Source organism: Sceloporus undulatus, chromosome 11 (genome assembly GCF_019175285.1).
Source record: "Sceloporus undulatus isolate JIND9_A2432 ecotype Alabama chromosome 11, SceUnd_v1.1, whole genome shotgun sequence".
Taxonomy (NCBI): Eukaryota; Metazoa; Chordata; class Lepidosauria; order Squamata; family Phrynosomatidae; genus Sceloporus; species Sceloporus undulatus.
In genome coordinates this window covers 4,514,666-4,530,209 of record NC_056532.1, presented here as the reverse complement: position 1 = coordinate 4,530,209, position 15,544 = coordinate 4,514,666, and the positions used below count along the sequence as shown (strand labels likewise).

The following is a 15,544-nucleotide window of genomic DNA, read 5'->3' as shown; positions in this document are numbered from 1 at the left end:
ACATGCTTTTCTTTCTTGACAAGATCATTTTTGTCATCTTAGCACACACTTTGATTCCCTCCCGACACACACTCCAACAGAAAGGAAAATTAGAAATCAAAAGGGAGGACACCCTGCTCTGATCTTTGTCCATCTCCTGGCAATAAGACAAGACTTTGCAATGATTTCCTTCCTTTCTGGGGCACCGAAAAGCCCTCAGGTCCTCCTCGATTAAGTCAAATAAATGGGTTCTCTTAATAATTTAGTCCGGTTGAAAGAGAAGACCGTTGGAAAGCAATCTGTCAAAAAGCAGAGGACTCCTATGGTCTTTATTGGCCACAACTTATATTAACTTCTAGGGCTTTGTAGGTCATAACCAGGTCTAGAACTGTGTCCAGAAGCAGACCAGCAGAAACACATCCTTCTCTTTTGTCCCCCAAAACCTGACTTTGGCTTTGGAGGACTGATGTCCCTTTAAGTGAAGCCATTGAAGAAAAATGCATGGCTCTTAATAGTTCTTTTTGGGCTCCTGCAAGAAACCAGGTGCGGCCAGGGAAAGGCATTGTGCAAATCCATTTCCAAGAGCTCATTATCTTTCTCCAAGATTTCGGCGTATCTGAATTATGAAGCTGCTAATTTGTATCTTAATATCCCCCCAGTGTCCCACTGTTCATAAAAAAAGAAGCAAAGGCAATCAACGAGGGTTCCTTATCTCTGTTCGGCTTGGATGGCTTCAGGCCTCGATGTCAAGGAGTAACAAAAGGGAAACGGGAGGCTTCCAAACACAATTCCCAATATATCAGGACTGGAGGAGGCGTTGCAGAAGAGCTGGTTGCCAACCAATTGCTGTAGCTACAAAATGCAGCAGGTTGGGAGCATGTCAAGAGTCCTTTTCTGGAGCGTTGCATTACTAGCAAACACAGCCTGAATTCTTCCACGTTTGCAGGGTAAGAAATATGCGCAGATGTCAAGAGGATGAGAATCATGACTCCCTCGGCTGTCCTCATGGTAGCCTTCAGCGCATGCCCATGTTTCTGGACCTGAATTGAACGCCTTCATGCAGGCTGAGCAGAGGATGCAACTTACAGCTGCCCTGGGATGCATATTTCTGTTTTTCATGCATGAAAGAAACAAAGCAAGAGAGAGAAGGAAAGGGAGAATGGATCTAATGTTAATCTGAGGTCTCCAATGTGTTCTCCTGCCAACTTGGGATAGTGCCTTTAAAGTTTGGATACTTCACAACTAAAACATTCCTGTCCAAGAAGTCTTTCCAGATCATCCTTTTGATGCGACTTGGAGGAGGCCATGATGAGAGCAGAGATGTCAGGAGAAACCTCTTGCTGGTGCTATCTAGCAGATGGGAAGTGTGCATTTGTGTCTATGCTTGTGTGTGTAGAGATGAATGGGGCACAACACCCCCCTCCTGAATAGACGTACCAGCTGGTTTTCCAATTCCCCCTCCGGATAAAACTGGAGTGAAACAAAACAACCCATCATGAGATGTTGGAGAAATGAATTGTTTGCCTGCAGACACAACCACATCCTTGGTCTCCTTCCAGGAGAGGAAAGAGAGCAAATGAAGAAAGATTACGGAGACTTTCCTGCACCAACCTGGAGACTTTTGCTTAAACCTCACGCTGCGAACGCCGGAGGATTTCAATTCATTTCCCCCAAGGCCGATGTAGCATTAAGTTCTTATATCCGAAAGCGGCCTTTCAAATTGCCGGTTGCTGCTTTGCTCGGTGTGTTCCATAAATCCTGGCTGGGGTCCTTGGAGACCGAAAGCAATTATGTGAGATGCTGAGGTAGCAAGGAAAGGAGGGACTTCGAGGGGATGCTGGGCCGTCGGAAAGGCCGTTTCAGGGGATCCTTGTGATTTCAGTCTGCCCAGCGTCCCTTCCCAGGCTTCCTATCCTATAATCCTTGCAAAGCACCCGCTCTCCTTGCATCTCTGCAAAAAGGCCATCTACACCGGTGGTCCCCAAATTTTGTCCTTCCAGATGTTTTGGACTTCTAAGCTGAGAACTGAAGCCCAAAATACCCGGAGAATTTGGCAATCTCTGATCTACACTGTAGAAATAATGCACTTTAACTGGAGGCCACATTTGGTCCAAGGGCCATGCTTTCCCCACTATTGTCCCCATGGATGAGCTCCATCTAAACCAGCAGCCACCAGTAGCCCTTGCTTGGCCCTCCAGGTTTTCTTTCCCATTTGCACTCCAAGGAGTGCACTTATTTCACCCAAAGGAAGATTATTCCAGGGGAGCAAGAAAGAGAAAAAGGGGATGCGAAAGGCTGCCCTACATCTTTGTCTGCATTTGCACAACCCCCCCTCCCCAAAAAATGTTTGAAACCTCTCTCTCTGACAGCCGCTTTTAAGCGAACCGAGTTGGCCTCCGACACCGACAACGGCGTGGAACTTCTCACCGCTTCCCCAACGGCGGCGAGGGCTTTTCGGAGCCTATATTTTTAGGCTTTTCTGCCAGACGGATGATGGGTCGTGTCGGGTTCTGGTGTGAACACTTTGCCTCTTCCTCCCGTTCGGATCCTTGGGACGCACTGACAGAAAACTACACTGAAAAGACAGCGGGTGGAAATCGGAGACTCAGCCTCCGCCTCCCTTCCCCATCTTGCATTTCTAAAGCAATTTTGAGAAGCGCACCATTAAAAAAAGAGAGAACTGTTTAGAGCATCGTTTGAGCATAGCTGAGGACTAAAATCTTGTTCGGAAAGGAGGAAAAAAGCACAGATGGTTGGGACTGTATTTATCTGTCACATTTGTATCTGATCTTTGAAGACACTGGCCCTTTGAAGCTGAAATGCTCAGAGTGAACTCAGGCACCGCAGTCTTTGTTCCGTCTTGGAAATGTTCCCGAGAGGAGAGTAAGAAGTCAGAAGGAAGCTGGAGACTGTCGCTTTGGGTCAGTGGATCAATGCCAGGCCTCATGGAGATGCCCAAGGTGCTGATCCTACTTTGAGAAGAGAGTTCAGCACCTCCAGATACACTTGGTGTGGATTCACCACCCTGAAGCAATGGAGCCACGCACCAAGTTCTTGCTTCAAGGTGTTATGTTGAAATGGTGCAACCCTTGCACAAGTGGCCAGAGAATCTGACAATCCTAGAGATGGGGGGCTTGGACGGAAGGCAATGTGCCCGCTCAGCCTCTGCGCTTTGCAAGCGGGGCCCCGTCAAACGGTGCGTTTCATGGCAAAGCCAGCGGCTGGATTCCCTGGGACTCTCCTCTCATAATGAAGGCCCACTTGACGGCGGCAAACATTGACAGTGGCTTAACCAACCGTGGGAGAAGAACGCAGCAAGAGTAATTGATTGGGGCTTCACATACTGTAACCACGCCATTAAAAATCAGTTAATTCCACCATTTTTACTGCGCTGCTCTGTTCCAGAGGAAGAGAACAAAGAGGTTGGGGCCTTCTCTAAGGCTCACATTCATTGAATCATGAGCTTTTTGGACGTTGAGCTGAATTCTGCCTAGAATCAATATTTATTTCATTCCTGCTCCTTGTAAGAAGGAGAGCCTCGCCTAACAAAGTTAAAAAGGATTAGCAACCTTCTTTCTCTTCTTCTCGACTTTTATTCCCCTGCAGCCTACAAGAGGAACCTCCAAATTCCACAAATGTGGCTTCAATATGTGCAGAATTAATGTCGTTTGAGACCATTTTAACTGCCATGCCTCCATGCTGGGGAATTCTGGGAGCTGTAGTTTTGTGAGGCACTTAAGCCTTCCCTGTCAGAAAGCTCTGGTGCCACAATAAACAGCAAATCCCGTTATTTCATAGCCTGGAAACCATGAAGCCCTATGAGGAGAGATTTAGGGAGCTGGGTATGTTTAGCCTGGAGCAGAGAAGGTTAAGGAGTGATATGATAGCTCTGTTTCAATATTTGAAGGGATGTCATATTGAGGAGGGAGCAAGCTTGTTTTCTGATGCCCCAGAGACTAAGATACAGAGCAATGGATGCAAAGTACAGGAAAAGAGATTCCTCTTTAACATTAGGAAGAACTTCTTGATGTTGGATATTGGAATCAATGCACTGCTTTGGAGAATGGTGGAGTCTCTGGAAGAACCTTTGGAGATTTTGAAACAGGGGCTGGATGGCCGTCTTTGTACGGAGAGCTTGGATTGTGTCTTTGTGCAGAAGTGGGTCAGACTGGATGGCCCTTAGGGGTCTCTTCCAACTCAGTCCATGATTCTGTGGCCATTTGTTCACACCATATTTCAATGTGCTAATGAGGCGACGTTGCACAACTGTCTCATAACTCTGGCAAAAAGTTACACTTTGTCTCTTTGAGGATGGCTTTAGCCGCTAACTTTTGTCCGTTTGGCACCAGGTTTGCTCAGCGGTAAATTTGGGGAGGTCAGTATGTCAGTGGAAAAGTGAAAGAGAGGAGAGAGGCATGCACAGAAAGCAAATGCTGTGAAGGTTTGCATCAGTCAAGGGCTGGAGATGAAAAAGAAGATGCACAAAAGAAAGCAGAGATGGCAGTGACTTCTCTGGAACTAAGGGCAGGCCGACACCGGTTTTGTGGCAACCGCCAGCCACCCAAGGGCTGTATGACGGACAGGCTTCAAAGCGGGGATTTGTGGAACGATGTCCTAAGCATGAAGGCAAAAGCCACACGGCACCCCACAGCGCCTCGGCCCACACTGAGCGCAAAAGCTATAGATAGAGATCAAGAGAGAGGGGTCTCTGTGTTGAAAGGAAGACATCACAACCCTCCACACCTCAGATGTTCAAAAGGCGCTGGAAATGGTGACCCCAGAGCGAGCAAAGCTTCATAACCCAAACTTTTCTTGGCTAAAGGGTCGGGAAAGCATCTCCGCAATACGAAAATGTTGGTGCTGTCGGGTAAAAATAGTCAGACTTTCATGTGTCTTCTGGTGCCTTGGCTCTGTAGAAAAAAATATAAATCAACACAAGAAATAAATACAAATAGAACCACCATCATGTGCAATCACACCCAAAATCCACAAACTGTGACCCCCGCATTGGGCCAACCCAAATGCACAGGATACGTGTCGCAAGCTTTCGGAGCTCCGCCGGCGTCTTCCTCATGAGGCAAAGGTGTTAAAAGGCATCCAGGAGAAAGAAAAATACAACAACGTTGTCACGGGACTGCATTTTGTCAAGATGTGGTTGCGTTTTTTGTCCTCAGTCCAGATGGTCTGAAGTGATATTCCTGTAGGCAGGGGCCATTCCTCCCTTTTGGCCGTGTGTATTTCTGGAAGAGCCGTAAAGTCCAGGGAATGAAATTCAAAACCCCATCAGCAACACAAAAAGATTGATGGATCCCGATGGTGATGGTGATGATGATGATGCTGAAGAGGAGGAAGAGGAGGTCAGTTGGTCTGGGAGCCATTGCAAACAGAAAGGCAGAACCTCTGAATGGCTCTGAATTATTATTCCGCTGCAAGAGAGCCATTGTTGTGTATTGTTGCACCAGGAGGATTCTGGGAGACTAGGGTTTGAATCCCCACTTAGTCCTGGAAAGCCTTGGCCAAGTTACACTTTCTCAGCCTCAGAGGATGGTAATGGCAACCCCCTCTGAACAAACCTTGCCAAGAAAACCCCACCGTCGGGTTATTTTAGGGTTGCTGTAAGTCGGAAACAACTTGAAGGCACACAACAACAATGAGATGCTGAACAAGATGGTGACACTATTCGTTACCTTGGGATTATAGGACTTTTTTCTTGGATGGCAAAGGAGGAAAGGAAAGCTGTCGGAGGATGTGAATCCATTCTTGATTTAGCCCCATCTTTGAAAAGACCAGTCTAACGCCACAAAGATACTGAGCACCTTGGATGAATCCCATTTGTTCAGAACCGCTGTGGTTCTGTCCGCCATTGCTGCTCCTTTCCTCTCCTCTCCTCCCATGAACATATTTTAACCCAATAAAATAACCGTTATTGCCGCAATTATTCCTAAACAGATTAAATATCTGCCATGCTCCTTAGTTAACTGTACAACAAAAAAAGGGGGAGAAGCTGCAAAACATCATCACGCATAGCAAGAAGGATGACATTTTGAGCTTATCTCTCACGGCGAGAGAGAAGGGAGGGAGATGCCGTTGCTGGCGCCGTTTACATATTTTTAATGCCCTGTCTATGAAAAAATAAATGCGCCCCTCCAGGCGCATTAGAAATGGCAAGGGAGCTTTTCCCGAACAGCGTGGGACTTCAGGCAATTGGTTTCGTGTTGCCTTTTGAGCCGCGCTAGGCTTCCTACACAGATTGCAAGGCCCCTGTTGGGAGCATGAACGGGCTGCCATTGCAAGAAATTGTGGTACTGAAAACTGGCACATGTATCGCTGTTGCAAGACCAGCTCTGTTGCATGTTAATGGTGGCAAGCCAAAGCAGAGGCCTTGAGCCAATGGGTTCCTCCATCTCCTTGCAACAAGGAGTAGGAGCAGGACCCTCGACATCAAATGCTAGCAGACTGTGGACTGTTTTAAAATGCCTGTCTCTCAGTTGTCCTTTTCAGCTGCTGCATGTTTTAATGAATGGGTTTTATCTGTCGTTGCTAATGGTTGATTTGTTGTCGTTGTCCACTTTGGTCCATGGGGAGAGACGGTAAGAAATCATCCTAAATTATCATCCTCACCACCGCCTTTGGCGTTATATTGAAAGGATGCTGACCTTGCCCAGGTTCGACCCCTATTCAACATCGACTATTTGATCTTATGGTTTCGTTTTATTGACATCTTGCCTGGGCTCACAAGGCGAATATGGTAGATATGAGAACAAACGGCAAAGAAGGAGTTTACCCTTTCTCAGCTCTGTACAGTTGGCCCTCTTGGTGCGGTGCGCTTAGTGCATCCTTACGCACCAGGTTTTGTTTTCAGCGCAGTGCTTTAGCAATTGAGCATTTTACAGTGTGGCACTTCATCATTCATTTTTGCTTGTCTGTGTATTGAGGTGCGGCCCTTTGGCAGAAAGGGCAATACAAATAAACATTATTAGTATTAGCATTATTAGTAAGTACACAGAGGGTGGCAGCATTAGCTGAATGATGTTCCTCGGACCCTCCGGAGCCACCGACCTCGGCTGAACCTCACCGTCCCGCTTCCCAAGAGCCGAGGAATGGCTGCTGCCTTCCAAAGACGGGATTATTTTGCCGATGATTCAATCAGGATCCGAGGAGGAAAGAGATTTGCCCTGCTTCGGTTGACCTTTTAATCTCCCTGGGAATAAAGTCAAATAAAATAAATGCCTCCTCCAATGAGGTTTCCTCCTTGGGCTCCTTTCAGGCCTTCCTTCCCTGGGCAGAAGAGAGGCTGCTGCTTCCGGACAGAGGACTTGTTCAGCGCTAAGCTCCTTAGCAGAGATTTCCAGCTTTCTTCAAAGCTGGGCCCAGCAACAGATGACAGAACGACACACTCATGGCACTACTCTGGCCAGAGACTGGAGGGAAAGTTAGTGTTGTTGTTGTTCTACGGCTTCTAGGATTTCTCCATGACTTAGGGATTCTGGGAGTTACAGACCTGGATTCTGTTATTCATATGTTTCAGGGCAACTTAAATAGACCCGTTGAATCAGAGGGATTTACCTGTCTTGATTTCGGGAACATCTGAACTGTAAAAGTAATGCAGTTTAATTGCTCTGGCTCCATTTTATAGAACTCTGAGACATTTTGGGTGCACCTGAGCTGTAATAATGATGCAGTTTGACACCACTTTAATGGCTGTGGTTCCATCCTACAGAACCCTAGCATCTGTAGTTCAGCGTAGTCTCCTTCTTTGGAGGTCTTTAAACAGAGGCTGGATGGTCATCTGTCACAGGGAGGGCTTGGATGGTGTATTCCAAATCGGAAAGAGATTGACCTATAGGTTCAACTGGATGACCTTTGGGGTCTCTTCCAACTCTAGGACTCAGCCGTGTTTATCACACGGAGGTTTTTGCAGCTCAGTTCCGACGTGTCCAACGATGCGAATTCACGCTAAAACGTGATGTGTTATCCCACATGATTGCTTTCTATGGGGGGTTCTTACTCCGCTTCCCCCTCGATTCGGAAAGACAACCAGGTAGGATAAAACATTGCCTTTTAACGTGAATTTGAAATGTTGGATGCGCAGTCACATTGGTACTGAGCTGCACAGCCCTCCGTGTGATAAGGGCCTACGGTTCTCCTTCTTTGGGGGTTTCTAAATGCAGGTTGGATGTTGTCCATTTGTTGGGAGGTTGTGTCTTTGTGGTCTCTTCCAACTTTATGATTCTGTGATTCTAGTAAAAGCTATACGAGAGCAGAATAGACTTCTTGAATGGCGGTTCCCAGAACTGGACACACGATCCTTCCAGGTGAGGTCTAACCAAAGCTGAATGGAGCTTCCCTCACTTCGGATGCCATACTCCTCTTGACGCAGCCTGCCATTGTTTTCCTAACTCAATAATCTTCATATTTTAAAACAACCCCACTAAGCCGCAGCCTCCAGTGCCTCCTTGTCTCCTGCCAGGCGGCTGATACCCGCATGGCACCCAGGAGTTCATTAGGATTATTAAGTAGCAATCACTGGCCCTGGCATCCATCAATGTCGGCTCCTGGGTGCCGTTATTCCTTCCTGATTAACCGGCTTCCAGAGACATGCGCCAGGCAATTTGTCTGCCGGCGGACCTCTTCTCCTTCCATCCCAGGCCAAGATAAAATGGAGTCCAGCTGCTATGGGGGGAGATAAGGCAAGGATAAGCTTTCCCATTCCCTTTTCCTGGGATGGCCTCAGAGTGAGTACCTAGTCGCCCGGCTCTTGCTCTCTTTCCCACCTGCTTCTTCTTTCCCTCACTCACGGATCCAGGCTTCTCCCTCAACGGCTTCCTCGGCATCCGAAGCCAGCAATTACTTTTTCATAAGATGCAATTTCTTCCCGTTCTTATTACTTAGCCTTTCAACGGCGCGGCTGTATTTCTGTCAACCTCAATCACTCCTCTGTTCTCTCTCCTCTCCGCAAGAACCAACCCACCAAACCTTCCAAAACCGGGGGGCTGCGTTAACCAGGCCGACTCCCTTCTTTCCCCGCTGTTAAAAACAGATCAGAAATGAATATAATAATCCAGTTAACACCTGAAAGGCGTTTCGAGCATTAAGTAACAGCATCTACAATGTTCATTGACTGATGGAAAGAATACTGCTCTTCAAGTCTCCTGTCAGCTTATGGTGGCCCCATGGATTTTTAATGGGGTTTTCTTGGACAAGGAATCCTCAGAGGTATCAACGAAGACTTCTGTAAGGCCCTGTTTGCATGGTCCAAAAGGCCTATCTCCCTTCCATTTTGGCATTATCCTATTTGGACATCCCAAACCCTGGTTCTGAAGTGAGCAATCTGGACAACATCCATCATGTTCTGCACCAAGAACTGAGGAACCATTTCAAGTATCAGCTTTAAAATGGTTTTAGAAAAATGACCTGGGATACGGATCAGGTTCAGTTCAGGATGGAGAACATGACAGAAGTCCTGCAAGTCTTGTCTTTGGGTAGCTCCACCATTGGGTTTCTCCTTGGGTCTTTGACTGCAGCGCCTGTCCTCCTCTGACATGCCCTCCGGCTCCCTGGCATCATGTCTCCGAGACAAGCATGATTATACGGCAAGCTTCATTAGACAGCCATGACAAGATCTTGTCATCTTCAACAAGGTCAGCTTGACAAGTTTGGGCAGCGGAGGTTTCTGTTTATTTCCCCTGGTTTGTTGACAAGGAGCTGCCAGGGAGACGCGTCGCGATGAGCAACCAAAAGCTGGATTCAAACGGAAAAGGGAACAAGGGACCACAGTTTCCAAAATGAGGGGGCCCTGAGTCCTGTCCTGAAACTTCTGTGACAGATTTGCAGCCCAGCAGAACTGCCTGACAGTTAGGAAACTGAAGGGAAACCACAAGAAATAAGATTAATTCCCAGTTTCCCCAAGTCCCTTCTAAAGATCCAAATATCAGAACATTCTTACATCTGTGTTGTGTTTGCATTGAGCATCTTGGCTGCTTAATTTTGGTCTTACAAGTCATGCTCACGATGGTCAGCATTTCTTCTCTGCCTTTGGATAGCCACTGTGGAATAGTGGTTTGAGCCTCGGCAGATGAGACCAGGGTTTGAATCAACGATGGGATGCAGCAGCTCAAAAAGCCAACATGATCCTAGGAAGACTGAGGAAAGTAATAGTACCGATCTATTCTGCTTTGGTCAGGCCTCATGTGAAATATTGTGCCCGCTTCTGCTCATTACAATTCAAGAAGGATGTTGGCAAGATGGAGCATTTCCAGAGGAGGGCGACCAAAATGGTGAAGGGTCTGGAAACCATGGAGCCCTATGAGGAACGACTTAGGGCTCTGGGTAAGTTTAGCCTGGAGAAGATAAGTTTTTTAAGAGGGGAGATGATAGTTGTGATTGAAGGGATGTCTTCCTGTTGAGGATGGAGCAAGCTTGTTTTCTGCTACCCCAGAGACCAAGAGACAGAGCAATGGATGCAAGCAACAGGAAAAGAGGTTCCACCTCAACATTTGGAGGAACCTCTTGATGGAAAGAGCTGTTGGAGAGTGGAAAAAACACTGTTGCCTCAATGGAGAATGGTGGAGTCTCCTCCTTTGGAGGTCTTTAAACAGAGCTTGGATGGCCATTTGTTGGGGATTCTTTGATTGTAAGTTCCTGCATGGCAGGATGGAGTTGGACTGGATGGTCTTTGGAGTACTGGTACCCCGGGATACGAATGCGCCGCCTTACGAAATTTCCGGGTTACGAAAAAAATCCATTCAAAAAAACTGTTCCGGGTTACGAAGGTTATTTCGGGTTACGAAAAATTTTTTGGTGCTTTTCGGCGCTATTTCACACGAAATCGCGGCTTTTCCCCATTAGCGCCTATGGCTTTTTCGGCTTACGAAGTATTCCGGGTTACGAAAGCGGCGGCAGAACGAATTAATTTCGTAACCCGGGGTACCCCTGTATCTGGGTTCAATGGTTCTGTCCCTGCTTGGCCATGGAAAACCACTGGGCAATCTTGGGCATATCACACTCTCTCGGCTTCAGAAGTGGGCAAATTCTGAACAAATTTTTCCAAGTGAGTCGGAAACAACTCGAAGGCACACAACAATAACAGAAATGGAAACAACTTCGACCCTTGCCATTTCTGCAGAGCGCAACTGCCGAGGTTCATTTTTCACTCTGCCTGTCATTGCTGGACGCTGCAAACGCAGCACCATCCATCATTCCCCCAGAAAGACAATTATGGAACCGGGTGCGAGAGAGTGACAGGCAACCAACTGCGAGCATCGATTCCTAAATTCTGGTGGGCAGGCAGAGGAACCTTCCAACTTCAGGTTGGATATTAATGGAAAAGCAAGGCAGAGGATGGGATTGGACCTTGTTTGCGGAAAGCAAAGAAGAGTGTGCAGCACAGCGACACCGACACAGACACACACACAATCCCTTAGAAAGCATCTTTCAAATAGCTTGCAAGAAAACCAACTTGCCAGAGGTGTCTTGTTGCAAAGAACAATTGCTGGAGGCCGGAGGAAGGAAAGAGAGGAGGAATGTAAGACGCCATGCCAGGGCTTGCTACCTTGCGCGTTATTCTGTGTCAGGAAGCCAAGAGAAGTGGCAGGTGTGTGCTTGCTGTGACACTGATGAGAGGACAGTGTCCTCCGGCACACCTGGAGCAACAAACTGATTTAGTGTACAGCTTGGCTCCTCTGACGCAAGGCAACGGAGAGTGGCGCTTGAGGAACATCAGGGTGTCTATGTGTATGACTATGTGTATGTCTATCTGTCACTGCCCTCCAGGCGACCAGCGCTTGGCATGACATCCCAGAAGATATTCCCAGCATATATAAAGTCTCTGCCCCAGTGGAACGTAAGCCAATTTTCCACACAGGAGGGAAGAGGAAAGATTTGTTTAGCTTCAGCGAATAGGTGCCAGGAGTCTCGCGACTCAAAAGATTGACGCAAAGGAACGAAACCAACACTCAGACATGTGTACTTTCCCATAGGATAACTGCAGAGCATCCTATCTCTATGTAGATCATAAGACATTCCAACCACTCAAACTCATATGAAAAGATAAAAGATTTAACGTTAGCCCCCTCCAAATACATAGACTATAAGTACAATACCAACGTACCAAACTAAGAAGACAAACAATCTTTATTAATACATTAGTTTGCTTTTTAATATAGTTATATTACTGAGAGCTTTACAGCCATTTGATATAATTTGAGTCTCCTCTCTCTCTTCGCAGGAAATTCATCAGCGGCTCCCAGTCTTCCTTGCAGCCTTCCCAGGATTTCCCTCTCAATAAAGTAAGGTCAGTTTATCCATCTCTATGTATTCTATTAGTTTATCGCGCCATTCTTTAACATCCGGATAGCCTCTTTTCTTCCATTTACTTGCAAATAAAATTTGGGCTGCTGTGGTCATATAAAATAAAAGCCTTCCATGTTTCAGGGCACATTTCTGGAGCTTGCATACACTAAACTGCTCAAGTCCCATTGTATACAATGGAGTGTTGTTGCTGTTGTTGTGATCTGCTGGGGTTTGGCTCCAGGACCCTCAGTGGATACCAAAATCCATGGATGCTCAAGTCCCACTAAATACAGTAGTGTCCTTTATATAAAATGGCAAACTCAAGGTTTGCTTTTTGGAATGTACCTTTATAAAAAGCGGTAGATGCTTGAATCCATGGATGAAGTTGCACAGCGAACCCTTGCTATTGGCTAGGGTTTGTTTGCAGGATCTTCCATGGCTACCAAAATCCATGGATGCTCAAGTCCCATTAAATGCAACGGATAGTACAATGGCGTCCCTTATATAAAATGGCAAAATCACGATTGCGCTTGAATCCATGGCTAAAGCATCTGTGGATGCGGAAGGCCAGTTGTGATAAGTAACTGTTTGGAAGGCTGCTCAGTCCTGCATTTCATGGCGAGGAACTCATAAGGTTAGAGGGAGAAGCTTAGCCGAGCCAATTCCCTTTGCCTCTTGGCTTGAGAAAGAAGGCCAGGATTTTGCTGTTGAAATGGACTTGGAACTTTGTCAAGTTGAGAAAGTTGACTTCTGCCGTTCCTCCTGCCACATGCTACCCGTTTCTTTGCCTCGGGGGGATCTTCTGTCTCCATCTACAGAGAGAGAGAGAGAGAGAGCCTGGATTTGTGTGTCAGCAAGGTTCTTTTGGCATGCTCTGCTCTGGATGGCTCTTTAGGTAATTTATGACACTCTTCGTGGCTTAATTACGCTGTCAGATCCATCTGTCACTTCCCCAGATGAGGAACGGTGGCAGGCCATTCGCCCGGCTAATCACGGCTGTAAAAGGGATTGTTTGACACCATTAAATAGCAAGAGCGTCTACAGGGTTGGGGACGAGGATACCAACGTGAAAAGGTTGATCTTGACGCCTGCCCTTGGGCTAAAAAGTTCACAGCAGGGTGGATGGCAGAGAAGGGAGGAGTAAGTAGTAGGCCAAGAACAAGAACCCACCTTTGCTTTGCTCAGACTGTCTAGAATAAGAGCATCCTGGAGTTGGGCCAGATGGGTTTCCATCCATGACTTAGCTGGGATTTGAACCCTGCTCTCTGGAGTCCAGTTCAACATCTAAACCATCATCACATTATACTGGCTCCATTGAGTTAGCAACTGAAAATAATGAACTCTGAGTGAATGACAATGGATAGGTTCCACTGTTTTTGGTGGGGTTTTCCCCACGATTTGAATGATTTCTCCAAGAGAGGTAAGTCCCTTGAATGTAGTGGGAACTGGGAGTAAATTTGGTTTCCGTCCCGCCTGCATATGGGATTGTGTAACATTGTACTACAGCTCCCATCAGCCTTATAACCCATGGTGAAGAGTGATGGGATGGCAGTTCAACGACAGCTGGAGGTTTTCATGTGTCCCAGCGCTGACTTAAATACTGCACTGGATCCAGATAGAGCAAAGCCATTGAATTATTATCATTATCATTTATGTACATAGCACAACCAGTATACATTGTGCTTTACAACAGGATAAAACATTTGGAACTACTTCAATAATATAAAACGCTACGACATAATACTAAAAATGCAATAGCAAAGGACCATAGTGACTAGTAAGTCAACATGTCGGTAAACCCTGTGGGGTGCAATGGGTCTCCTCTACCTGGAACCCAGATCTGGATTCAAGCCTTTGGCTATTAGCAGACAAACCCTTTGGGCATCGGAGGCAGATCATCTTGGCCTCGGTCGTGGCTGCTAATTTCATTATTCATTAGCATTGCAATTAATTTACCGCTGACAAGCTTCTAGGGACGGCTGAGAATTTTGCCCGGTTTTGTGTGTTGCTGTTTGGGTTGTTGTTTTTCTGAGAAGAACGTCCAAATATTTGCAGATTTAACAGCTTGGGTGTTGGCCATATACCGGCTGCGGGATTCTGGGCGCTCCAGATCCAAAAAGGAACTTTTCCAAGCCTTGGCACCGCCGCTTACTTGCTGATACCCAAGAAGGCAACGGCTGCAACTTTGCAATGCGCTAGGAGGGTTGCAGATTACCTGTGCCATGGAACTAAGGAAGCATAAATTCACTCAGTGGAATCGTGGCCGGTAACATTATGCATTCTTACCTGTGAGAATGAAATTTGTGAGGCTCACAATCCCTATCTGCCACTCCTGCAGGCAATGGCATACCTATAGTATATTTGACACCCAGCGTGGATAGTTTTTTAATACCTCCCTTCCTTCCTACAACAGCCTTTTCCAGGTCCAAAAAACAAAGGGAAGCGACTCGCTTTGCTGCCTGCCAGCAGATGCACCAGACCCAAAAGGCAGCCTCTTCCCATTAGCAAACTGGGTGAGGCCTGGTATGGTCCACACTCCTTAGTGACAGGCTTTCCTCGAAGAGCATCTATCCATCCCTTCTTTGGCCAGATATGTGTCGGTCTGAAGCACCTGGAGGCTTACCAAGAAAGAGTTGGTGGCCAGATGGAGCCTCAGGGCTACCTTTCTTTGCCCAGCCCTGCAAGAGAAGCTTCAGAAAATGGCTGTGAACTGGGATAGGAACCACCATCAACAACAAAAACAGGTATTGCACTTAACCAGCTATAACCTGTGAATTGATGGACCAGCATCCAGCAACCAGAATGGTGAACGAAACCATAAAACCCTATGAGGAGAGAGACTAAGCTGGGGATGTTTATCCTGGAGAAGAGAAGGTTAAGAGGTAATACAATAGCCGTGTTTTCAATCTCTTAAGTTGTATCATATTGAGGATGAAGCAAGCTTGTTTTCTGCTGCTGCAGAGATGAAGACACAGAGCAATGGATGCAAATGACAGGAAAAGATAGTCCACCTCAACATTAGATTGATAGTATGAGCTGTTTGACAGTTGAATATGCTGCTGCCTCAATGGAGGGTGGTGGAGTTTCCTTCTTTGGAGATGTTTAAATAGAGGGCTTGGATTGTGTATTCCTCCATTGCAAATAGTTGGACTGGATGACCTTTGGGGTCCCTCCCAACTCTAGGGGTCCATGCGCCTATGATGCTCTATTGGCCTTGCAGCATCCGGAGATCTTCCACAGGCAGCCCTTGGCAGCTGGAGCCCTGGCGCTCATA

General features: G+C 46.8%; 1 long non-coding RNA gene across 2 annotated transcripts in view; it reads left to right on the top strand.

Moving 5' to 3' along the window:
- The window catches only part of LOC121917054, a 69,072-nt gene extending 56,756 nt beyond the window's left edge, over positions 1-12,316 (top strand). For both annotated transcript variants that reach the window (XR_006100946.1, XR_006100947.1), the window contains one exon: positions 12,206-12,316. This is a non-coding gene — a long non-coding RNA (uncharacterized LOC121917054). The remainder of the gene's footprint in view (positions 1-12,205) is intronic.
- The last annotated feature ends 3,228 nt before the right edge of the window (positions 12,317-15,544 follow it).